Raw genomic sequence first — 27327 nt, 5'->3', positions numbered from 1 at the left:
CAAAGTCCCAATCAACAGAGAATGTGCTCGGTTTTACAAAGTCACTTAATGAAACCTTAAATTATTGAGGATACTTCAAGAGCTCGACCGGGCCATATATCTCATAGTCTGTTTTGTCCCATGCTACCCCACCGGGTATAGGATTGGCTGTGAAGTTAACTGAAGAAATTTCTCTTTTCTCGATGTGTGAAGACTTGTGTGGCTTTAGGACCAAGTTGATATTCTGACTTGCTGTGTCCATTGTAACATATTTTCCCTCAATGAAATGTCCCAAGCATATTACCATGATGAGCCAAAGTATGAGGACAAATACACCTTGCGCCACCCAAAATTCAATCCATGGAGAAATCAGATAGGTTGCTTGGAGTTGATGAAAGAGTTCTTTTGCTTTGTCTTTAAAAGTCTTTGATGTTGTCGGCTGTTCCTCAGGTTCGCTCGGATCCTCAGAAAAGTCATCGAAGTTGATGAAGTAGCCTGATGCAGTTCTGTCAATTGTTTCAATTGCTTCTGGATTTCTTTTTGCTTTTGGAATTTTCTTCGTTTCATTAGCATAGTGGGAGAGGTGTGGCGCCGCGGCCAGGGCGACTGACGCTGGAATCTGGGGACCACGGTTCGATCCCCGGCTCCAGCGGCAGGTTAGCCCAGCACCATGTGACTCTGGGCAATAGCTCGCTTAATCTTCCCGACGGCCCCCCAGCGCCTAGAGACCCTTACGGGTGATTGTGCGCTTTACAAATGTGGACTTTACTTTACTTTACTTTAGTCTGTGGTTACATCATTGTAGACTGGTGTTTCTTGATGAATTATTGCAATTTGGGTTTCAAGAGGTTTAAGTTCCATGGCTTTGTTGCATAGTCCTTATTGATTCACTGTAGGTTTATCAAATGTGATTAGTCTTTCAGTTTGAACCTCTTGATTTGTAGCAAACTTTGGTGTTCTGCTACTTCTTGGGAGTCCACTTGGCCTACTACTTATTATTGGCCACATGATTGTGGTTTAACCAGGTCGATGGATACAACTCGGTTCTCCTTTTTACCAGCAAGGGGCGGTAGTACAACTGATCTTGTTCCGTTGATAGCTAAGACAGGTACTGCTTTTCTGTACGAAGGCCCAAATTCCTTCTTCACCGCGATTTTCTCTCTGACCAGATCCCCAATCTTTGGAATCCAGACAGGCCTTGCTGGGACAGGTGGTTTCTCTTCAGTGGTTGTTGGCTGTTGTTTCAACTTTATGTTGCTCAGGTTTTTTCTTTTTTCATTTAAGTCCTGTAAAATAGCCAAACGATCTTTGATATCAAAGGATTTTCCTTTCACCACTGAAGTTTGACTATCGAGGTACTGGATTCGCATTCTAGTCCCGAACAATAGTTCGTACGGACTGAGACCTTTTAGAGAATTTCTTGGCAGATTATTAAGACTACGTTGGACACTTATTAAATGTTTGACCCACCCAGCCCCCGAACCTAATACCTTTGCCGTTATAGATTGCTTTATGTCACGGTTTTTTCTTTCCACAAGCCCGTTTCCCTCAGGATGGAAGGGACAAGAGTACCGCAATGCAATGCCCATGCTGGTCATGGCCTCCTTATAAGCTCGAGAGCTAAAAGCAGGACCCTGGTCAGAGTGTAGCATGCCAATTGCGTATATGCCGCTATAGACTCGCAAATCTTTTATAACAGTTCTGGCGTCAGCCGAGAGCTGGGGTCTACATTCTAAGTGTATCTAGTCTCTATATGTTAATATGACGCATTATTCCTACTGGGTTTTGCATGTAGATAGCCTTATCCTATTTTAAGCGGAATGCCATGGCAATACACCGTCTCGTTCGCCACTGCGATCTCTGTTGCAGTCTGGTCAGTTTATTGCGAATTTGGTATGTTGCAGGCTCATTCCTGGCAACCAGTATATTGATTGTAATTCTTCCAGAGATTCCTTAATCTTAAGGTGTCTTAGACCCTCACCCATGTGTGCGTCTGCTATTAACAAGACTCTCCTGTTCGTGTTTCGAATCACTCTATCCCCCACTCCAGGGATTTGAGCAAAAGGAACGGAGTTTGCATCGATTATGTGTGTATAATTGAGTGGATAGTTGATGGGTAGCGCTGCACAGTCGCCTTTTGATGACGTTTTTACTGCCAGCATTGTTTCTCCGTATATGTATTTTCCTGAACGCTTTTTTGTAGCTACGGAAGCAGATTTAGTTGCTTCCGCTGTGGCTGTCTCAGCCAATGAATTCCCTGAAACGTGAAAGCCAGCACGTTGATGACTCAGTGAGTGTATCACGTGAGTCTTTGGTAGTTCTTTCTGTAAAAGAACTACTTGTTCCCAAAGCGATTTTTGCTTGATTGTGGCACCTTTTTCATCTTTGTAACCGTTTTCAACCCATTTCTGCAAGTCGCTATTGTATGATTTGACGCAGTAATGTGAATCGCACACTATTAGTGTCGGGAATTCGCGATCGGCATTATCTAGCGCCATTTTCAAAGCTATTACTTCAGTTTGTTGATCTGAATTGTTTTCTACAGAATGTGATTTTGTTACCAGAGGTCTCAATTTACCTCCGCGCCACACGTTTTTTACAATCTCGCATGTGGCCTTATAGGCTTGTTTTCCCCAAACTGAGGGTTGTGCATATCCGTCTGTATATATTACACAGGCGTACTGTTGAATGGGCAGAATGTCGATTGGCAGAGGATATTCTCTTTCATATTCTAGATTTTTTAGTTTTTTCATGTTCGGGTCAAAATAGTATTTCACTTTGTCTGTAGCAAGAGATTTTCCCATTGAATCCATATTGGGTTTAATGCCATGGTAGTTAAATTACATGGGCTTGTTAATGCCTCAAAGGCTGATTCTGTAATACAGTAATTCGTCTGCCTTGGGCCTGGGCTCTTTCTTTTGCTATAGCTGTTTGAACCGCATGTACAATGTTTTCCTTAATACTGAATGTTTTTTCAGCTTCTGTGTGCAAATGTGATTTGTATGCTATTGGTACCGTTTCTCCCTCATTAGAGGTTAGGTATGTGAATCCGCATCTTCCTGGGATGACTCGAGTCACAAGGTTGCGCGTGTTATCGCGTGTTTGCAATTTTGTTTTAGCTAACATGTCTGTTTGCAATGATCTCAAAATGTCTGTGTGTTTTTGAGTCCAATTGATTGTTTTAAAATCTGGTCTTATTAGTTCATAGAGAGGTTTAACCCTCTCTGCATAATTTAGAATGTAAGTTCTTCCGAAATTCAGGAAACCTACAATTGATTGTAAGTTTTTCAGCGTTCTTGGTGCTTGGATTACAGCGCATTTCTCTAAGAAATTGTCTGCCAGGCTTTTGCCTTCACTTGATAATTCATATCCTAAAAACAGGACAGTTAGATGGGCAATTCGTGACTTCTTAAAGTTGAATTTGTAACCCTCTGCGGCGAACCCAAGTATTATGGTGTTCACTCTTTTCAAGTGAGTATCCAAGTCATCGTCCGTTAGATAGATGTCATCGACATAAGATAATGCCTCATCATCATACATTTGTAGTAACTCTGTTACTCTTGCTGAGAATAATCCTGGGCTGTTCTTGAACCCCATTGGGAGTTGACAGAACTTTTTTTGCGAGCCCATTATTGAGAAAGCGGTCAAGTATCTGCTTTCAGGGGCTATATTTTGACAAAAGAATCCATTAGAGATGTCTAATGTTGTCTTGTATTTTTTGCGCACTTTGTTATTCATTAGTGCTGCACTGTGTGAATTTTGTACTGCAAAATTTTTGCAACATGAGTTTAGATGTCTGTAGTCCAAAACTAGACGATATGAATCGTCTGGCCTGGAGACAGGAAACAAAGGATTGTTCATTTGTGAGGTGCAAGTTTCAATCACCCCTGGTATTCAAGTTGATCTAAGATCTCCCTGACCTGTTTTTTAGCTTCTTGCTTAATTGGGTACTGCCTCTGTGCAGTTGGTTGTGATTTTAACTGGATTTTGTGAGGAGGAGAGTCCTCATCCCATCCAACATGGTTTTTATATAATGCAGGAGCCTGGGCTACTGCCCACTTTCTTGCAAGTGTATATTTTTTATGAATTGGAATGTGATTTGAGAAGGCAGGCATAATCATTTCTTCGCCATGAGGACACTCCCTGACAAACTCCGGTGGCCAGTCTTTTTCAGCTAAAAGGATGTCATAGCCTTTGGAGAGGTTATCCCAAAATAGACCCCTTATTTTCCTAGTCTTATCTCCCTCTATACGTAATGTTATTTCGTATATTTTATGAGGTTTGCTAACTCTGGTATCTGCAGTTTCCACCTGAATGTATTCATTCGTGTCCCCTGTCTCCAGATGATTCATCAGGATCTTGCGAGCTATGCTCACTTCTCCTGCGCTGTCTAGCATTGTCTGAGCCCACTCTCCGTTTTTCAGCTGTGTCCTCAGTATCCTCGGCATGTTTGATTACTTTAATACTGGCTACCTTCTTTTTTGGAAATTGTAATTTTTAACTTTGATGAGCAGGTTCCTTGTCTTTGGACTTGACGTGCTCTTCCCTGTGTTCTGACCGTCCTCTTCTTTCTGATTTCTGCGAGGAAGTCTGAAAAGATCGAGAGGGACGTGTATCAATATCTTGATATCTATCAGGTTTCTTCAAATTATCCCTATTTCTAAGGTTGTATCTTTTCTCAGAGGGCTCCCTCTGGGGAGACGTGTGTCCTTCGTCCGGAGATCTTTCTCTCCGCCGAGGAGACTTTCCTCTGGACTGGAATCTTTTTTCTTTGGGAGTGGATTGTTTATTTCCATCCCAGCTCTTTTTTGGAGCGGTTAGATTATTTTTAATAAATATCTTTTCAGGATTTTCAGTTAGTTGGGGTTTTACTGGGTTCCCACCCAAACTATCTCTTCCTAGTTCTTCATAGGAATTTTCTATGATTCTGGCAAGTTCAAATGGTTGTTCTGCTATATCTGTTTCTTTCAACTTCTGGTGGATCGCCACAGATGCTGCTTCCCCTTTTATGTTGGCTAGTAATATAGCCGAGACCTGCTTGAAGTCTTTCAGTAATTTCATACGCAGAGTTAAAGCAGGTTCTGGACCGTATTCATTTTGAATCTGTCTTAGCACATCTGGTATTACCGCCATGGACGGAACACCATGTGTTTTTGTGTAAATGGAAGCAAAGACTGTGCCCCAAGTGTCACAGTCCTCTACATGTGGTGTGATCCCCATTGGAAGACAGATAGTCAGAATTCTGTGTTTCTCAGTAGGGGTAGTATCTGGAAATACTGCCTCTATTTGAGTGATTTTGTGTGCTAACCAGAATGGAATTTGTTCCTGTTTTATGGGTACTTTACCTAGACATGACTGTATGTTGCCCCAGTATTGGAACTTTCATAGATTCCCATGCTTTTGTATCATTCCCCGTCGTCGGAATGGGAGTCTCGGTAATAAAAAATACCATAGTAGTAGGTACAAAAGAGAAAGGAAAGGCCTAGGCCTCATTCCCTTTTGTAACATATCAGCCTCTTTTGGTAAAAGAGACCAAATTTTAGGCATCAGCCAATCAGAAGAGCCTCACCCCTGGAACCTTCCTGAAGGAACCCCAGAGCCTCAGATTTTCTACCGCACGTTGTGCTAGGGAGTCTCCATTGAGCTCTGCTCTATTTTCAACACTTTCAAGTAGATTTCTACAGTTTTTTCTTCAGGATTTCTTCAGTTTTACTTCAGAAATCTCTCCTTTTCTTCAGGATGCCTGAAGTTGAGAAAAAGAAAGCCCTTTTCAAGCCCTGTTCCACCTGTGGAAAGAAAAGGCTGTTTGTGGAGGACAAACACAAAGATTGCATTTACTGCCTTTATCCGGATCACAAGGCAGAGGACTGCAAAATTTGCCGCACTCTCTCCACCAAGACCTTGAGAGATCGTGCTCGAAGACTGCTTACATGGCTACAGAGGCAGAAGGAGAGGAAACATGGAGTTTCCAGTGATGAGGAGGAATCGTCTTCATTTGCTTCCTCAAAAAGGTCAGTGAAAAGGGGTAGAGGTTCCCCATCTTCATCTGTTGGGCGCCCCTGAAAGGCTTCTAAAAAGACCCCCAGAGAGTCTGATAGCCGGGGTTCAGGAAGTTCCCCCCACCGCAGTGGGAAGGATAAGGCAGAACTGGTTTCGCCTCCTAAGGGTGAGAAGACAGACCCAGCCTTCAAAAAACCCTCCTCACATTCTTCAGAGAGGAGTTCTAAGTCCTCTACGACAAAGACATTATCGACGGTGGGTCCGTCGACGAAGAAAATGAAGCCCAAAATCCAATTGGTCCCGTCGACGGGCTCGTCGGCGGGAGAATCGTCGACGAAAGCTTCGTCGTCGAAGAAGGTATCGTCGACGGCAGCGTCGACGGGAGATGTGCCGACGACATCGTCGACGAAGACGTCATCGACGGCTTCATTAACATCGTCGACGAGGAAACCATCATCGTCGACGGCAGTGACGACGACGGCGTCGACAACGGTATCGACGACGGTGGTGTCGTCGACGAGTGCATCGACGACGACAACAATATCTACAACTTCGGCGGGCTCATCGACGGTGGTGTCGACGACGACATCTGTAATTCCAATATCGTCGGCGAGGATATCTCCGGCGTCGACGGAACCATCGACGATACTGGCTACGGAGAGACGAGTGACGGTTTCTTTAACGAGAATCACTCCTGAGATGACATCCCCGAGAAGGGTGACCCTTTTACCGCCAACTTTGTTGTTGGACCAGGGAGAATCTGAGGAAGACGGACGGGATGCTTATGAATATGCCAATAGCCCGTCTCAGCTACTAATCAAGAGTCAAGAGACAGATTCAGAAGGGGCATATGACCAAGGGGAAGGAGAATATTATCAAATGGCCCACTCTAAGGGCTATGTGCCACAAGACATGACTTCGGTTCCTACAACATTCCTGCATGACCTCCACAAGATGTTGCAGGACTATAAGTCAAAAGCAGAAAGACCAACACCACGTAGGTCTGCTTCTTCGACACCAGTGAGGAACCCCTCATCTGTAGTCACTCCGGTACTTCCGATACAGACGCCACCTCAACCTCAGCGGCCGGTGCCTCAGGCTCCGTCAGAGCCAGCCGATGACCCGGATGGGGATGGTGATGAGGATGATGAATCATCCAATGATAACCAAGAGTCGGATCATGATGGGGATGAATATGATGACTACATCATCCCAGACCAAGCTTCGCCTCATCAAGGCTTGGTAGATTCACCTCCTGCTGACATCGGCAGTTTTCACCAGCTGATGGAACGTGCAGCTGGGAGATTTAAACTGGTAATGCCCGCTCAAACCACGGACTGTTTCTTATATGATTTCAAAGAAACACACCGCAAGACAACAAGGTCGATTCCAATTGTGGATCATTTGTGGGAGGAAGGTTTGAAAGCTATGAAAAACCCAGCGACGGTGGTCCCTGTGCTACCGCGTCTGGATAAAAAGTATAAAGCACCAGATGATGGACCCGCAGCGCTAACGCGCCATCCAAAACCTGACTCTGTCGTCTCACAGGCAGCACAGAGGAAGTCGCGGAACCCCTCTGCTCCCTTAACGGCCCCTCCTGACAAGGATGGACGACGACTGGATAACACGGGCAAGCGGTTTTCATCGATGGCTAGCCTGCTAATACGTGCCGCCAATGCTTTGGCGATATTAGGACGATATGATCGCCAATTATGGTGTGATGTAGCTCCATATCTGGAACAGCTTCCACCGGAGTCAGTGGCGGAAACAAAGAAGACTTTACAAGAGGGTGAGGCGGTCTCTATGGAAATTATAGACTGTGCCATGGACATTGCCACGACGTCCTTTCGGGCGTTGGCAGGAGCGGCAGTGTTAAGACGCCAAGGGTGGCTGAAGGCGACTTGGTTTAGACCGGAAATTCAGAACAAGGTCCTTGATCTGCCCTTCGATGGCGAAGCCCTATTCGGGAAATTAATAGATGATACTCTTCAAGAGATCAAAAAGGACACAGAAACAGCCAGGTCGCTAGGTACCCTACAGTATCGCAAATCTCCCTTCAGAGGTTCGAGAGGCAGAGGAGGTGGTTATAGAGGTTCATACCAACAACAGCAGCAACGCTATTCTTCAAACAGCTCAGGATACCAGCAAAACCGCCAGTCATACCAGCAAAGGCAGGGCCAATCTTCGGGTTACTCGAGGCCTTACAACAAGGGCAAGCAGGCTGCCCGTGGACGAGACACGACCAAGCGCCAATAGCGGCCTCCTGGCTCTGCCTACTGTTCCCTCCTCCAAGAAATCATCAGTTGGAGGCAGGGTGTCAAAATTCCTTCAAAATTGGTCCAAAATAACATTGGACCGTTGGGTGATCAACATCATAAGGCGAGGACATACTTTGGAATTTATGGAAGTCCCTCCACCCAGGCCCCCGGCAGCCGTTCCATCGAAACATCTGCGTCTCCTAAGGCTCGAAGTACAACACATGCTCCGCAAAGGGGCGATAGAGCCGGTCCCCTCCAAACAACAGGGCGAAGGTTTCTATTCCAGATTCTTCCTGGTGAGAAAGACGCTGGAAAAATGGCGCCCCATCTTAGACCTCAGGGAGCTAAATACCTATCTCGTCTCCCTATCCTTCCGGATGGTATCCCTACAGGACATATTGAAGATGATCAGCCCGGGGGATTTCATGGGCACGCTCGATCTGGAGGACGCGTACTTCCATGTCCCGATTCACCCAGCACACAGAAGGTTCCTACGCTTCACAGTAGCCAAGAGCCATTTTCAGTTCAGGGTTCTGCCGTTCGTTCTTCGCTCTGCCCCAAGGATTTTCACGAAGGTGCTGGCACCGGTGGCAGCATTTCTGCGAAAGAACCACTTCCAGGTCTTCCCTTATCTGGACGATTAGTTACTGAAGGCCCCGTCCAGAAGGTTAGCGCAGGACGCTGTGCAGGCTTGCACCAATCTGTTCCAGAATCTGGGGCTCACTTTGAACAGAGAAAAATCCACGCTGATGCCCTCAAGAAGAGCACGGTTCCTAGGAGCAGTGTTAGATTCAAGGCTCTCGAGGGCGTTTCCTACTCCAGAGAGGATAGAGAAACTGTAACGGTTGGCACGAAACCTTCGGGTAAAAAGGTGTCTTTCTGTACGCAGCTACAAGTCGCTGCTAGGGGTGATGTCATCATGTATTCCCTTAATTCCACACTGCAGACTGCGGATGCGTCCCCTGCAGGAACAACTGGACCTCCAATGGAAACAAGTGCACGGATCGTTCGAGGACAAGTTGGTTGTCACTCGGGAGATGAAGGAGGCAGTGATTTGGTGGTCACATCAAGACAATTTGTGCCAAGGTCTATCCTTCGCAAGCGTACCATCGCCTCAAATACTAACGACGGATGCGTCATTGGAGGGATGGGGAGCAGTGATGCAGGATCTGCAGGTCAGCGGCCATTGGTCTCCTCGCGAGCAAAAACTGCATATCAATCTGTTGGAGCTGAGAGCGATCAGGCTAGCTCTTCAAGCTTTTCTTCTGCGACTCCAGGGTTCACAAGTGCTCATCAGGACGGACAACACCACAGCTATGCATTATGTGAACAAAGAAGGAGGAACGAGATCACTCCTCTTGTCGCGAGAAGCTCAACAGATATGGGAATGGTCAATTCTTCAGAGAATTTCACTAAAGGCGGAGCACTTACCAGGAGTGCTGAACGAAGGCGCCGACAGACTGAGCAGGTTATCCTCAGTCAGTCACGAGTGGGAACTAAAACAGCAGGTTCTGGATCTACTATTTCAAACATGGGGCACACCGGAGGTGGACCTATTTGCAACGCCAACCAACAAGAAATGCCGGTCATACGCCAGCAGGTTCCACCATCAAGGCTCATTGGGCAATGCCCTGTCAATAGCCTGGACGGGGAGGTTTCTTTATGCGTTTCCACCAATTCCCCTGATTCCACGCCTTATCAGGAAGATGAAGACGGAACCATGCAAAATACTCCTAATAGCCCCAGCATGGCCGAGACAATTTTGGTACACAGAACTACATCTGCTGTCGCTAGTTCCTCCATTCCTGCTGGAGGAGGTTCCGAATCTTCTGACAATGTCCGGAGGGCAGGTTTGGCATCCAGACCCAAAATCATTACACCTGACTGCATGGCTCCTGACCAGCGAGAATTCATGAATGTCCCTCTTTCCAAGGAGATCAAGGACATCCTTTCCCAGGCAAGAGCACCTTCAACAAACAAGACATACAGATTAAAATGGAAAAGGTTTTGTATTTGGTGTAAAAAGGAAAAGGTTGATCCTTTTACTCAAAACCTCATCAACTCCTGCCTTATCTACTCTCGCTAGCAAAGTCTAATCTGACCCATTCTACGATCAAGGTCCATTTGGCGGCAATTTCAAGATTCAGGAGATCTGACTCTGCTCCTTCATTATGGTCTTCAAGAATTGTCAAGCAATTCCTCAAAGGCCTGTTCAGGGTCTATCCACCAGTGAGACCTCCTCCTCCAACTTGGCATTTAAACTTGGTCCTGGCTCAACTGATGAAGAAACCATTTGAGCCAATTCACCGCTCAGACTTGAAATACTTGTCATGGAAATTGGCACTACTCTTAGCCCTGACATCGGCTAGGCGAGTGGGGGAGTTGCAGGTCATCTTCCGGACGAACCCAAGATTCATTCCTAAAGTTCCTACAGACTTTCACTTAAATGAACCAGTAATTCTAAAGACATTTTTTCCAAACCCAGTCACTCCAGCGGAGAAGACATTGCACACTCTGGATTTACAACGATGTCTAAAATTTTACTTAGACCGTACCAAGGAATTTAGAAAGACTTCGCAATTGTTCATTGCCTTTGGTGGTCCAAGCAAAGGTCTCCCTCTGTCCAAACAGGGGATCTCAAGATGGATTTCGAGTGCTATTCTGCATTGCCACAACATAGCAGGAAAACCTCTGGGGGGCAGGATCTGTGCTCACTCAACGAGACCAGTGGCATCCTCAACAGCCCTCTTTGCGGGGGTACATATAAAGGACATTTGCAGGGCTGCTACCTGGAGCAGCGTGCACACTTTCACTAAGCATTACTGCTTAGAGTCATCGCAGCAGGATGATGCGGCGGTGGACCAGGCTGTCCTGAGGAACCTCTTCAAGTGATTGGTGAGCTTTCCTTTCTATCCCACCTTCCATTGGTAACACATTTTGTGATTTCATTTTTAATGTTATAAGGTACTTATTTACAAAATGTGTTTATGATGGTTTACTGCTTGCTATTCTGATACAAAAGCATGGGAATCTATGAAAGTTCCAATACTGGGGCAAGAAAACAAGTTACTTACCTGTAACTTTGGTTCCCCAGTATTGGTAACTTTCATAGATTCCCATGCGCCCACCCACCTCCCCGGGGAAAGCTCAGCCTTCAGCATGTAGGGCGTCTAGCACACAACGGCTACGAAAATCTGAGGCTCTGAGGTTCCTTCAGGAAGGTTCCAGGGGTGAGGCTCTTCTGATTGGCTGATGCCTAAAATTTGGTCTCTTTTACAAAAAGAGGCTGATATGTTACAAAAGGGAATGAGGCCTAGGCCTTTCCTTTCTCTTTTGTACCTACTACTATGGTATTTTTTATTACCGAGACTCCCATTCCGACGACGGGGAATGATACAAAAGCATGGGAATCTATGAAAGTTACCAATACTGGGGAACCAAAGTTACAGGTAAGTAACTTGTTTTCTTCTGTGGTGTGATTTTATTTGTGTTCCCCTGATGAGGGGTCAGCTGTGAAATTTTAATAGCTGGTTGGACTGTTGAAGTCCGCATTACATATTGGACTAATTGTCTATGTATTTTAATTAGTAATTTTAGTTGGACTAGAAGTTCTGGTATAGACATTTTTTCAATGTCTGGATGTGGTGTGTAGCCGGCTAAAACCGGCCAGGTTGCTCCTGGTCTACCTAGTGGACCGAGCCTGGTGATGTGATCATTATGTTTTAGGGCGCCTTTAAACCAGAGCAGGTGCTCTTGGTATTTTAAAGGGATTTCCACTTCCTCGAAAGGAGTGTACACTTCCGGAGGTTCCTCTATTTTATAATAGTGGAATTCTTTTGTGACAGGGTTTGCTGCTGGAAAGTTTATCCATGAATAGAATACCTCTGTCTGACGATATTCGTGTGCCTCAATTACGAATATGACTGTACCACCTCTTGGTGTTAGTCCATTTTCTATAAGTTTAATAGTTATAGTTTTCCTTATGTTGACCGGGATGAGTATTGCGTCCGGGTAAGTCTGCAGGAGACTTGTGTCATCCGCTAGGAGTTGAGCTGCTATTCTAGCTGCCTCCCTTTCTTCTTCATTGTCTGACATTTTACTGACAGGAAGGTTTTTTGTTGCAGATCAGGTTTCCAAGGAAACAAAGATTAGGTGCACAATATTTTGGAACACTGTATCCTTCAACGTTGAATAAACCAAAAACTATACATAGGAATCTCTTCCTACTAAGTTCTGGCGGATTTTAACCTTTGATCCACTCCAGACGTCTTTGGAGTATTTACGGGAGAAAGGGTCTGTGTGAAAAAGCACGACTGAGTTACTCTAATGCCTTGCGTTAGATTTATCGCCTTACCAAACCGTTGGGCGCCATGTAGTGTAGTTCCTATATTCCCAATAGGCTCTGCGCATTGGAATAATATCTTCAGTAGTGTAGACGTAGGACTGTGGTTAACTAGGTCTCTACTGACAATATTAGATTTAAGTTTCTGTGCCAGCTAGCTCAGAGTTCACTAGAAACTTTCTCGAACAGGCGAGGAGGAGTTTAACCTCCCTGGATAGACAAGAAGGGATTTAGTTTCTGACAACCATAAAACATGACAACTTTGCTCTCCCTGATTAAGAGTGTATCTCTAGAGTCGTGTGAAAACAAAAGACAGCTATTTCACTCAGTCAATACGTGCGTACTTAGTTTCACCAGATTGCAGAGAAAAGAAGAGACGGGCGTTTTCAATAAAAGGTGTTATTTATTGATCAGTCTCTTTTCTCATACAAGAGAAATGAATTGCTACAATTGTAATACTTAGAGTTAAGTAGAATGCACATAGTAAAAGCAGGATTATGAAATAATACTGTAAAAGCATGGAGATGGTTTCTTAGCCATATGATACTTTAAAATGGATAAAATAGATACATACATATATACATTGACTAATCGTACTCAACTGGTGCTTCTAACTACGCCTACCCCGGTGTACCTGACCTAAGCCTAATACGTGGGAGGGAGTAAGTAAGTAGCAGTTTAAGTTAAGTTTGTTTGCCAAGAATCTGACTCAAGAATTCTCTGTAAGGGTTTAGTCAGTTCAGTACCTGGGGATTTGAAGGCAGGAGGGCTGGTATCTCTCTTCTCAGGACTCGGTATCCCAGTCACCCGCAAAGGCGAGCTGGAAACGCTGGAAGCTGGATTTCTCGGCAAGAGAAAAGACAGCGTCTCTCTCAGCGCGTCAAAAGGGAGGGGCAGCTTCCGTGGGCTCTCATCAGCTGGGCTCTCCGGCAAGTAGTCGCTGGTCCAGATTCACCACCACCGTTTCCTTGTTTAAGGCAGCGTTGGTATATTTATACCTGAAAGGTGCCGGGTTTGACGTAAGGATGGACATAAGACGTCAATAAAGATGTCACTAAGAACTGGTCGTTCTTACAGTGCTTTACAGGAGTTCTCGGACGAAATCAAAACAATAGCAGGCGGGGATTTCCCAGGTTGCTGGAGGCTTGGATTTGTTTAAGAACTCGGTGTGCTTTCTAGGGGGCTGGAGGAATAGTGCTTGCTTAATGTGAAAGCATGCGCTATGACTAATTTATGAAACGGGTTTCTAGGCCGTTGTAGGGATATTATTGACTTATAACCGGACAAGGGCAAAGAATAGGAATATCGATACAGGTACCTAGATAAACACACTACAGGTGGATGCTGTCGGGCCTTTCGAGACAGGCTGAAGTCCTCTTGTCAAAGGCCTGCGCAGATAGCACCACGAAACGTTATCAGTTCGCCTGGACAAGATGGGTTCGTTGGTGTCTTCGAAGGAATTTGGATCCCTTGGTCGCAGGTGTTGTTCTAATCTTGAACTTCTTGACAGACTTGGTAACAGAAAGGCTGGCGTCTCGCTCAATCAATGCGATAAGGTCGGCAATTTCGGTGGGTCATATCCCAATAGACTGGGCTCTGTTATGGGAGAACATCCGTTTGTCTGCAGAGTTGTGCGTGGTATCCGTCTTTCCTTACCTCTAGAACCAAGTTATTCTGCCCTTTGGGACGTCAACCTAGTGTTGAACCTTTTAGTGTCTTGGCAGCCGAATAGGTATCTATCCCTAAAAGAAATCTCGTCCAAGTTGGCAATGTTTTTATGTTTAGTCTCCTACAGGAGAGTTTCCGATGTTCGGGCATTGGGCATCTCAGTGAGAGCTTTTTCCCCAGACGTAGTAGTGTTCAGGGTGGGACGGCGTACTAAGTCTCATACCCGGACGGTTTCATATCTGGCTTTTCAGGACGTCCTAAAATTATGTGTGTTGAACTGTCTCAACGCATATGAGGAAATAACTCAAGAACTCCGGGCGAACGACAGCTTCTTATTGCTGTGAAAAAAACGAACAAGGCTGTCTCTTCCCCCACTAAAGCCAGGTGGGTGCGTTGGGTCATGCAGGAATCGGGTATTGACACAAAGCAATTTGGAGCCCACTCAGCCAGGGGTGCAATGGCTTCTAAGGCTTTTTCTCTAGGGGCTCGTCTAGAGGACTTGATGGGTTCAGCGGATTGGTCCTCAGACTCGACCATTAAAATGTTTTACTACAAACCGGTTTTGGAGGTTGCTCAGTTGGTGGTAAGTGAGCTTTAAACTAGCATAACCTGAGCTTCCGGTCCTGACATAGAATAGAAATTTGCCTAGCACCGTAAAGGTAAGTTTCAATTCTATTAAGGACACGGAGGCGAGAATTATCTCACCCGGGGCACGGTTTTGTGCGAACCGACCCATATGATGGTAAGTAACCGATTCATGTTTATAAGAATTCCTATCTTGGTTGGGAAATGTTATCGTTACAGTGTTTTTCTCGTATGCCATTGTTGAACTTTGTACCTTTGCATTGTTTTTTTTCTTGAAACCCTTACGTTGTCTCCCTTCTTCTAGGAAATGACAGATTAAAACAGGACCAGTGATGAATTTGCATGACTCGCGCGAAGAAAGAGGATGGACAGACACAGTGAAAGGACTATGTATTGGATATGGTTATGGACACAATGAAAGGACTATCTTCTCGGATGCCTCCCTGGGTGTTACGGGAGTTGATATTTTTTCTTTGTCCACATTCAAAGATTTATTAAATTCATCTTTCTGGCTGCTATGAGATTTTGATGTTAATAAAGCAGAGAAAGACAAAGTATAATCTGAGCCTCCGGTCCTGACATAGAATTTTTAATAAGATTACTTAATTTATAATGATGGGCTTCATTTCTGAATGGATATGGTTTACTATCCTGTACAACTGAAGAAGAGCAGACTAGATGTGAGACCATTGCATATCTTTAGATCTACACATGACTCATTACCTCAAACGTAATGCTCAACACATCATAAAAAAGTTCAAACAATTATGTAAAGATGGCAGCACTTCATGTTGATCAAGCCCATTGCTTTAGCAGAATCTGATTCTAAACGCCATCTACAGTGATGCAAAATCTATAAGGGTGCACTTACATTTTTATGCAAGGGATATGAATGTTGGCTCATTTCGGATTGATAAATGATAAAACAATGTTTGTTTGCTTGTTGGCACATGTATAATTATCTCCTAGTAATATTTTGTTGATGGCTACATGGGTGTTAAAAAGTATATAACATACTTATTGTACTATTAAATCTTCTCTACACAAAGATTGTGGTCATCTGTCTCTAAATATTGATTTTTGACAGGATTTTACCATATTTGATTGTTTAAATGTAAATCTATATAAAGTATTCTACATAACTCGTTGAGCAACTGGCTTTGGGGTTTTCTAACTGTGAAGCTATCCGGCTCAAGGCTTCTTTGACTTTCTATAAGATTAAATTACTTTTTTTCTTCGAATGAATATTTCTTCTATTTGTAGCCAATTATATCATATGAAGATTTCATTCACCTCCTGTGTACGTGGCTTTTAACAAATGATTCACAAAGGAAACAGACATGCACTAAAGGTAGGGAAAACAAATGTATATATTTTATCTCTACTTGTTTCTATGTGTTTTTAGTTTATGTGAGTTGCCTTTTTGCATGATATTGAGTTTCAAAAAGTGAACACTAACCAATATAATATTCTATGGCATAAGTAAGCATTTAACTCTGTTGGGCCATCTTGAATGCCACTAAATCTCGCGTAGGCACTGGCTTTGTAGACAGATTCAACCTATTTATGCAACATTATAAACATTATTTGTGATTATTAGCCCCTACCCATCCTATTATCCTCAATACAAACATGTTGAGAGGGAGATACCAACCCCAGAACTTCTTGCCTGTTGGACACTTTGCCAAAAAAGGAGGTCTAAGAAGCCAGGCCTATGTTCTATTTATGAAAAATAAAATTAGGCTGTAAAATGCAGCTTTTTATCCCATTTCCGCTTAATAAGATTTGCACAGGAAATGGCGATTAACCTTGTCTTGCAATTGTTTATTTACTTAAAGCATTCTTAGTTGTTTAGCAGGCAATTTGTTCGAAATAGGTATGTTGTTCCTCTCCCTCACACAACTCCTCTTGGTTTTTCTCCCTCACACAGCTCCCCTTGGTTTCTCTCCCTCACACAGCTCCTCTTGGTCTCACTACCTCATGCAACTCCCCTTGGCTCTCTCATTCAGAATATTGTAGTGAAGTCACTGTTGAACTTTTTTTTAAATGGTATTTCTTGCATGAAAACAGAAAATTAATTTAAGGAAATAGTGTCATCATATTCACAGTCAATGAATGTGTTTATTGTATAGTTAAAACCATTACAAGTGTATCAGTGTGTTCAAAAGTTAATATGGGCAAATGATAACATCAGCATACGCAAAGATTGTCCTCTATAGCGCATAAAAATTGGCAATTTCTTAAATGATAAATAATTCAATCATACTGCTTTATTAACCTTCCTGCTTTCTCAAATTTGCTTGAAAATGCACCACTTACCCACTCTTTTTTCAAAATGTTCTCGGGTGAGAATCCACCCCGAATCCCTCATAGGTTGTTCGGGCTTGCTTGCTTGTCTCAGTGCAGTACGGTGATAATTGTACACCTCGCCACTTTCAAACGTCACCAGTCGCCACTGACTGTGAGAGATCTTTTCTTGGCAAATACATCAGTCAGGAGGGAGCTACTCCTGGTTTTAAGGTTTGTGAAAGTAAATAGGTCTAAAAAAAATGTTTAATTCTATTGCTTCCTTTCTTTGGATGACCCTCACAGTAAATAGGAGGCTATTGAGGAGCTGATGGTGGAACATACGTGAACGGGATATCATCAGGGGTCGAATGAAATTTCATGTCCTTTACACTATTCCTGATTTCATCAGTGCTGACTGACACAAGCACACATAGAAGTATCACATGATACTCCGCGTTCTCAATATTTGTGCCTTGTTTCAATAACCTGACACTACTATGAATGCAAAGAGTGATGTCTCCATAGACCTAGCTATACTAACAGAATCTTGGCTCAATGAATACTCCTCCCCTTGCCTGGACTTATTAGTCCCTCCCAACTACAATATCGCCAGACTGGACAGACGTTCCAACAAGAAAGGAGGAGGCATTGCCTGCATCTATCGATCCTCCCTCCTTGTCACTGAACTCTTGGCAGACACCACGGACTCCTGCGAATACCTCGCACTCTCTATTTGCAGCAACTCACTACATCTCTGCAACTTACACATTTTCTACCACCCTCCAGGCTCCAACGACTCTTTTACCGATCACCTTTTGGAAATCATCACAACTAAGATTTCCTCCAATGCCAAAGAGATTTTCCTGGGTGATTTCAACCTGCACTGGAATGACACTAAAGATCCCCACGTCAACGCTATCAAAGACCTCCTAACTGACCACGCCCTGACTCAAGCCTGTTCTCTGCCAACTCACTCAAAAGGGGCCATCATTGACTGCATAATTTCTAAGGAATCCTCAGTCAATTTCATCTCCATAGACCCATGTGACTGGTCTGACCACCACTCCATCTCCTTCATTTTACCTGGGACCCGCAAGGCTAAGACACCGCAACCAGTGATTCCCAAACGCTGGACCAGAGACACTTAGAACCTCGACCTTCTGGAACTGGAGGCTCGCTGCAAATCTGACCTCCCCCCACTCCGCACATAACTTCGGTCAGCGACCTAAATGAGCATTACTCGTCAACTATATCAATCATTCCGGACGACCTTGCCCCTCTAAAGCTAGAAAAGAACACAAGTCAAAGACAGGAACCCCTGGTTCACTGGTTCCCTCAACATGGAGAGGAGGTCCCTACGACAATATGAAAGAAACTGGCGATAACACCCCTCTGTGACGCATCTTAAACTTCTCCGCCAGGCGAGAAACTCCTACAACAAGCACATCCTCAATTCAAAAAAAGAATATTGCAGCTTGGAACTGGGGAACGCCAAGAACAGACCCCGTAAACTCTTTGAACTGGTCAAACACCAATCCAACATACTGGCTAAAACACCGAAAGAATCCCCAAAATCTCTAATATCGTCAGAGGAATTCTCCTCTTTCTTCGCTGATAAAACCACGGCTTTAGGAATCGAACTCAGTACCGCCTCCTACTCTCAAACCCTTCCGGACCTGCCCCCTTTCTCCGCTCCACCCCCTCTGGCCCCGCCTAAAAATCAAGTCAGTTGGACTGACTTCGAATATTATGACGAAGACTCCATCTCCAAAATCCTCTCTACCCTAAACCCTAACAATCACTTTAATGACCCGCTACCTTCCAACTGCCTCACTGCTGCCTCCCAATCCATTATTCCTTGCTGGACTACAATAATAAACACCTCTCTCCAACAGGGCTTGATTCCGGACCGCTGAAAGATGGCCAAGTCCTCCCTATTTTAAAAAAAACATCACTGGATCCAACCTCTCCCGACAATTTCAGACCTATCTCCAATATCCCGCTACTAGCCAAAGTCCCCAAGAAATGTGTACAACAACAACTAAGTCAGCACATCAATAACTTCCACCTCCTTGATGACTTCCAATCTGGATTCAGACCGGGGCATAGCACTGAAACTACTATGCTCCACATTGTGGACGATGCCCTCCAAGCCCTAGACCAAGGCAAAACCTGCCTTCTAATCCTCTTAGATCTATCCTCCGCCTTCGACACGGTCAACCTTGATAAACTTCTCGAACCTCTCAATCTCAGGATGGGTCTGGATGGTGTCGTCCTAGAATGGTTCAGGTCCTTCCTCCATAATCGATCCCAGAGATTCCTCATCAACGGCAACCTATCAGCTCCCACCTCGGTCATGGTGGGAGTCCCCCAAGGCTCAACCCTGTCCCCCACCCTTTTTACTCTTTACTTGGAGCCACTCACCGAAGTTCTTCGTACCGCCAACATTTCTTACCATATGTACGCGGAAGATACACAAATATAAGTTAATATCTCTTCGCTCGAGGAGATCCTCTCCCTGAACGAGACCCTGAAACTGACTGTCCAATGGCTAGCCACTAACCAACTAACACTCAACGCAAAGAAAACCGAATTTCTCCTAATCTCCCCTTCTAAAGCCAACCCTGAGATTCAGATGTGGATCAAGGCCATCACAGCCCTAAACTGCCTGCCGACCATTGTGGACTCTGCCAAATCCCTGGGCATAATCCTAGACTGTACCCTGAACATGCGGGACCACATCAACTCAATGGCTAAAGCAGCTAGGTTACACCGGAGCTACCTTTGGAAGCTGAAACCTTTAATTGATGCTCCTGACTTAAAAATGGCAGTTCAAGCACTAGTCATCTCCAGACTGGAATATGGTTGCTCCACCCTCACTGGTCTACCCAAGATCTCCCTAGCACCCTTAAAAGCTTGCCTCAATGCGGCCGCCACCAGGAAAATCGACCACATCTCTCCACATATGGAAGCACTGAACTGGCTCCCTCTAGAGGTCAGAATTCAGTTGAAACTGGCATGCATCACACACAAGGCTCTTTACTCAAACTCCCCTGCTTATCTGGCACAAAAACTAGTGGTATCTGGAGGAAGCAGGAACTCCCTGTCCGCCAGAAACCTCTTACTCCAACCCACCTTTTTTCAGAAAAAAAGAACCTACAATAGGGCATTCACCGGGGCAGCACCAAGAATCTGGAACTCTTTCCCACCCATCAAAAGAATCCATTCTGTAGCAAGTATCAAGAAGGAGGCCAAAACCTTCCTCATGGGTAAATTCCTTGTCTAATGCCTGCCATGCCTGACCACAAGTCTGATGATTCTAAGACTATCGCTTCTTCCCCAGATCACCAACTCTCCCCGCAGAGAATTTATGGGGCCTTTATTTTTGTACCTACTTTAACTATGATTGCAATCTTACATTTGTATACCCATTATACCCTATGTTCCCTACACCCTGCCCCTCGCCATCCTTTTGTATAGTTCTGTATATTTCTGCACCTTAGACTTTGTTTGTACACCTCTGTATATCTCGTAAAGTGCTCTGATACGCTCACGGGTCAAGTTTGCGCTCTATAAAACACTAAAATAAAAAAATAAATACAGTGATACCAGCAACAGACCTTTGTCCCACAGAGTTGGAGGTGAATAGATAAAAACAAAAGGCATCCTTCTCAGTGCATGGTGCAGAGCATGGTGGTAGGATTAAAAAGTGTGTGCTCTTAGATTTACAAGCAATTAAAGGACAAGATACAATTAAGTCAGCAAGGGATTTTAGGGTGGCCATCCATGACTTGAGATTGGAACAACATAGACTCCTTACTGATCAACAGGTTGCATGGTTTGTCCCCGTAGATGGAAATGTTAGGGTGGCATATGGCCACATACGTTAATCCTTCTCCACTAGAGCAAGGGTACTGAGCAGCAGTCCTTCTATTCAATTGGGAACAAGGTCGATGGTTCTTCTTCTCACCATTTCTATCCTTCGTTTGCCAAGCCTTCTTCGTTATGAAGGAAAACAGCCTTCTCTTATCGATTCAGACCAAACAATGTAACTTTTCCCCCCTTGCCTGACTAGTAAAACAAAGACATTATTCCAGCTAACATGAGCGCTTCTTTCACCTTCAACGTAAAATGTGAGAGAGAACAAATTCTACAGCACACATGAAAATCAGCTATTAATTCTAGATCTTGCAGGGAAAAATTTATTTCAGGCCTACAAGACCCAACTGACATAAGAAAATGGCATGTGAGCTTCACGAAATTGCATAAGAATTAAGGCACGTTCAGTTAATATTTCTACCTACACGTAAAATGACACATTAATCAACACATTTAATAAATGAATGATTGTCAGTTGCACGACAAACATTCTTCATGTTAATGTTACATTCACGTTCTACGTTAATTCTTCATGTTACTATTCAATGGCCTAAACACCTCACATTACACATTATTACATTTCAAGATCCTAACACTTCATGTTAACATGACAAAGGATTATGTGCTGGTGCGCTCTACATGTGTGATTATAATGCACCCCTACAAATTAAATGTGGTTTCCGCTACATCAGTCCCCCCCTCCGATGACTTGTGTCAAAAACCCTTCAATTCCCTGTAGAGTAGACCGATCTAAACAGATGTTGTAACTAGACTCCTCTGTCTAAACTCCTCCAATCACTTCAGATTCTTGTAATGACTAACCTGTAGACTTCCACCCTTCTTTCTATCTCCCTAAAGGAATCCTCCTATTGCCTCGACTTGTGCCATTTGTATGCTCTTATCATACCTAGCAAAATCATAGCACAATTATAATTATAATTATAATTGGCTTTAAGATGTATCCAAGAATTCCCCTTCCTAGGTTAGCAGACCAGCCTCCAAATGCTCCAAATCCCTTTCCAATCTTATCCAAACTCCCTCAGATGCTAAGTCATGTATCGCATGATGCATCTCAGTGATGTTACTTATATATCTCCTCAGATCTTTTTTTTTATCAGGAATGTGAGTGCAACACTGTTGAACCTTCAGCATCCGACCGACTCTGCCTTATTTTGCTAATGACACATCTAAAGCAAGACGATTCTGCATCACTATTGCCCCTATCAAAACTATTTCTCCATCTATGAATAACAATGACCGAGCTGTGTTAACCGACAACTTATCCACAATGGTGGACAACCATTGTAATCTTAATGTAATTCAACACCACACCCAAACTAGGTATCATTGCTCAAAATATGTCTTCCACAATTTCACCAGCACTCAGTCCACGCTTTTCTCTATGGTTTGATCTTCCCTCCAAACTCTCCAAATCTTCCACATGATATATCTTTGGAAATACAACTGTCACATAATAAGTACCCTACCAATTGTTGGGAAACTGAACGTATGCCTTCTTCCCACATGCAAAATATACTCCTGGCACCACATGCATTGCTTCATGTAGGAACGTCTTTGAAGAAGCATCAATTAGGAAAATGTGATCACACTCACTTTGTCACACAAAAATAGTGTCATAACGGATCTGTACCTGTCGAATGGAAAGCTTGCCTCGTTGTTCCCAATCTAGAGGACCATAGCTTCCCTTAGCCTTGTGAGCTAACTCCTCCTTGGTCCATTCAAAATTTCCCTCCATATTGTTAAATTTAGATGTTAATCCTCTATGTCTATCCTCTACTTAATCTACAAATTCCTTTTCTATGTCTGTTAATATGCAAGTTAGATTATGTCTGTGCGCGTAAGCAGTGTCTAATTTTACTGTGGGTACAAAATACTTTCCCATTCTATCTTCTTGCTTGTAATAATCATATTTGTTCAGATGTTTGTGAACTGGAACTTCTGAAAGCACCAAATCATAATTCAGGAAATAGTACTTGTGATGACCCTTTCCATAAAACATGCTAAGGAGGAAACTACAACTAATACCATACGTCAGAGGCAGGTGATGGTACCTAATAGCTTCCTCGACCGAAGCAGGCAATTGCATACACACAATCTCTCACATCCATAGTATTTGCATATTCATACAGCAGCTTTGCATAAGCATTCAGCTTGTAATCCCTTTAGACATATCTACATGCAGAAAGCGACTTGTTAGCTCTATTAAGCTTTTATCAGATCCTAATATACCCTCTTTTGAGGCAACAGTTGGAGGTGTGGATGTCTCATGTACCCCCACTCCCTATTCCTCAGCGTTGTGTGCGCATAGAATGGATTCAGTAATGACTTCAGCTATTACTATGATTTTCCCTACAATAAGTGTACCTATAATACATTTGTGCCTACAATTCGAATTTCCAGATTCTATTTTCAAAGTGGCTCGAGTTGTAGCCATAAGAGGATAAACACACAGGGTCTCTTTTCTCAGCAACAATTTTTGGGCAACAAAAGTGTTCAAGCAACTTATTTTGGATCTTAGAAGATTTTGAAGCAGTCTTTGGTACAGTATTTACACAGCTTGGAAGACTTCCTTAGCCCTCTTTCTTCTTCGAAAGGAAAAGACTCTATTTTTATCCTTCTTCCACTTGTGCCTAGGTTATCTTCTTTCAAGCAAATTTTTATTCACAGTTCAAAAGGTTCAATTTACATCCCTTATAAGATAAGGGCCAATTTCCTCAATGACTCGCTGTAACAGTTTAGCTCTGAATGCTGCAATCTCTTGAGAGATGGTGGACTTCTGAAGCTCAGGAATTCAACGTCTTTCAGAATCAGAGTCCATAACCCACTCAACCTGGTGGATAAGACACAGTCAATGACAGGATTACATTAGCTTCTATTCCAGGAACTGTCAGCAAAATCTCGACGATCCGTATCGAGTACTCGGAGCTCGCTCTCCCCGGCATTGATACCCAGATAGGTCCACTCAGGAGAAGAATACCTCTGACCCAGCACTCTTATTCTCCTTGATCTCCTTACACTTCCTGAGGCTTGCTCAGACTCACTTAGATCAGACTCAGATGACTCGTTTATAGGTGCCAGTTCTCTTTCAGATACAAGTCTCAAGTTCCTTCTTTTCCGTCTCACAGGCCACGTTTCATCTGAGACATTCTTCTTTCTTGACTGCACACACTCAATTTCCAAACCAGTCTCTTCTGCTGAGTCAGACTCTATACCACTCGCAACGTTACCATCTCCATCAGAGTCTATACCTGAGTCTTGTGTAGCTTGACCCCCCTCATCTTGATCTGGTGGATATCCAGCTTCGTCAGGAACCTCCACAGCCTGGCTTGCCCTCTCTGATCACATTCAGATCATGGCTGGAAGTACTTTTGGGAGGAGCTGTTTCATCGGAGGTACCTGTGACTCGTCGGGTATGGGAAGGATGGATCCAGTTTGGCACTCTTCCACACTTCACAGCAGTATTCGTTACCAAGATCACCTAATATGGTCCGCACCACTGAGAGTCAAGACAGTTCTTCCTTACATGCTTGCGGAAGAGCACCCAATCTTCTGGGCTCTGGTCGTGGCAGAGGTCTTTCGGCACAGTTGCTGTTTCAACCTGATGAGATACAGAATGAAACACATCAGCCAATCCTTTACAGTAGTCAAGAATCAAATCATCTGTGATCTTTATCAAAGCTGTAGTCGGTCCTGCAGGCAAATGCATCGCCCTTCCCATGAGAATCTCATGGGGCAACAACCCAGTTCGTTATCAGTAATACTACGTAAGTTCATTAGAACCAAGGGCAAAGCATCAGGCGATTTCAAAGATCTTGAAGCACACACTTTTGCCAGCCTCGCCTTTAAAGTCCCATTGATCGGCTCCAAAATGTCTGATGCCTCCGGACTGTAGCTATAATTCAGTCTGTGATCCACACTCAAGGCAGTACACAACAGCTTCATGATCTCGCTGTGGAAGTGCGTTCTATCCGACTCCAATGTAGTTGGAAATCCAAAACGAGGTATTAGCTCCCTTAGCAATAACTTTGCTATTGTGAGACTGTCACACCTTTTATTTGGATAACCTTCTACCCACTGAGAAAAGATGCACACAACAATGAAAATGTACTTCAGTCCATTACACACAGGCATCTCAACAAAACCCAATTGAATGCTATTGAAGGAACCCCCTGATCTGCCAATGTGGCTCAAAACAACAACTGTCTTCTTTTCAGCATTCATTTGTTTGCATGTTACACATCCATAACACACCACTTAAGCAATCACGCAAAACATTGGATTGAACCAAGTCTGCCTGAACGAACTCACCATTGCATCCCTTATGAGCTGCTCCATGAATCCGCCTTGTCTGAGTTTTTTTTATTAAAATGTTATCTTTATTGTTTGATTACTTAAAATCATGACAATTAAAAAAGAAAAAAAACACCATACTTCTTATGTGCAGAAAAGTTAAAAATCATTAATGCAAAATGGTTTAAAAAGGAAGTGGAGATGTTGCTAAAATTCATTGGGGCGTGATGTCCTTAATGTTCAATGCACATAATTCACCAAGTTCATGGTTGTCTAATGTAGGATGTGGGGTAACAAGGGTGATATATCATCATTAGTGAGAACAAGAGAAACAGCTGAACTTTGATGTTCAAAAATAGAGTGAGGGGGGGGTAAAACAGTAAATACAGGAGCAGGCATTGGTAATTGTCTCTAGATGTTTGAGAGTTTATTGAAAGCTCGGGTGTCTTCACGGCTGTACAGGTTGTGGCAGGGTTGATTGCAATCCTGCAGTTCTGACATTTTTAGCCGCTCTTGTGATGAATTTGGTGAACCGGATGTGGAGCATCGTGTTTTCTTGGTTCATAGCAGCTATGATGGGTTGTCTGCACAATCGAGCTCCATGTTTGATCCGCAGCAAAATCCTTCTGTCATTAAGAAATCCGGGACGGACACAAACCACGTGCTCAATTGATCTTGAGTGGTACCCGCACACCGTGCACTCGGTATTGTCACTTGAACGGCGCTCAGCTGGTAAGTGTCTTAAAAAGGGCCATTCAACCATCCTCAGTGCCACAAACCTTCCATGAAAGTGCATAAGTGCTTGACAAAGAGGGTGTCTCTGCCCTAGGCTTGAACTCTAAAATTACTGTCCAGGCATGTATTCTTTTGAACAATTGTGCCCTATCCGCGTGAAAGGACCAAAGTCAGACACCTCTTTTGATGGATAGTTTTAATGCCTGCTGGGACGGGTTAGTACCCCAGAATTCTTCGACATTGAGCAGAGGCAAGAATTGTTCTACATGGCATCTATGTTTTTGACCTTGTCATTGGCTTTAACAGACAATCCGGCAACACCGCCTTTGGTTGAAACTCATATGTCACTCTCTGCTTTCTCACAAACTGCTCTGATCCAACCAGTTTGTTACCAATCTATTGCTTCCATTTGCAAATGCCTAACTTTATCCCATGTGTCTGCAACAGCTTGCATTATGCTGAGTTCGGTCTTCTCTGCACTCTCGCCAACATATTTCCCATTTAAAATGCAAGCATGGAGGAGGAGCCGCGCCTGCGACCAAGATGGCCGCTTCAGCATCGGCTCCGCCGGCCGCCACATCCTGACTGCCCTTCTGGCATAATCTCCTGTACCCTGTCCCTGCAGTCTGGTGGGGGACCGTCACCTGAGTCACTAGGTGAAATTTGGGATCGATTGCCTGCTTCGGCGACTGATTATCGTCGTCCGCAGTATTGGGGCCTTCGAAGTCGGAGACCGGGACCCCGAGTGTGCCACTGCCCGGGGCACAGTGCGACAACATCGGACGCCGGGACCGGAAGTGGCCGGTCGGACCATCTTTTGTTGTACCCGGGCGGGGATCGTGGTGCCCCCATCCTCTCTGAGACACTCTGCAGCATACTATCGCAAAACCCTTTTCCGCTCGATTGAGGAGTGGTGGGTTTCACCTTCTTTCGCGATCGAGATGGCGTCTCGCGACCCTGACAAGCCGAAGACTCAGCGACCGAATCGTCTGGTCCAGTCGAACCGGATTGATAAATATGCTGTCTCCAAGGACGCCTCGTTAGAGGTGAAGAGCTCCCCGATCCGGGGCCCTGAGAGGAGACCAACTGGTGAGGAACCGACGATGAAGGAGATGATGGCGGCCATCAAGGGGATTCAATCCTCCTTGGGGACAATCGATTCAAAGCTAGACGCCATCACCATTGAGGTGGGACTTGTCAGGGCCGACCTCACCAAGACTTCTGAAAAGGTGAAGGACTTGGAGATAAAAACGGGGAGTCTTATTGAAGATGTGTCTGAAT

The 27327-nt window shown here is 44.2% G+C and overlaps 1 long non-coding RNA gene across 1 annotated transcript in view; it reads left to right on the top strand.

The window, feature by feature from the left end:
• LOC144821848 (uncharacterized) overlaps nt 1-15880 on the top strand; it is a 148729-nt gene extending 132849 nt beyond the window's left edge. The window contains exon 3 of the long non-coding RNA XR_013608471.1: nt 15137-15880. This is a non-coding gene — a long non-coding RNA (uncharacterized LOC144821848). The remainder of the gene's footprint in view (nt 1-15136) is intronic.
• Nucleotides 15881-27327: the final 11447 nt, after the last annotated feature.

Source organism: Lissotriton helveticus, chromosome 2_2 (assembly GCF_964261635.1).
Source record: "Lissotriton helveticus chromosome 2_2, aLisHel1.1, whole genome shotgun sequence".
NCBI classification, from domain to species: domain Eukaryota; kingdom Metazoa; phylum Chordata; class Amphibia; order Caudata; family Salamandridae; genus Lissotriton; species Lissotriton helveticus.
Note: the sequence above shows the minus strand (reverse complement) of the source record. Positions and strands in the feature narration are given on the sequence as shown.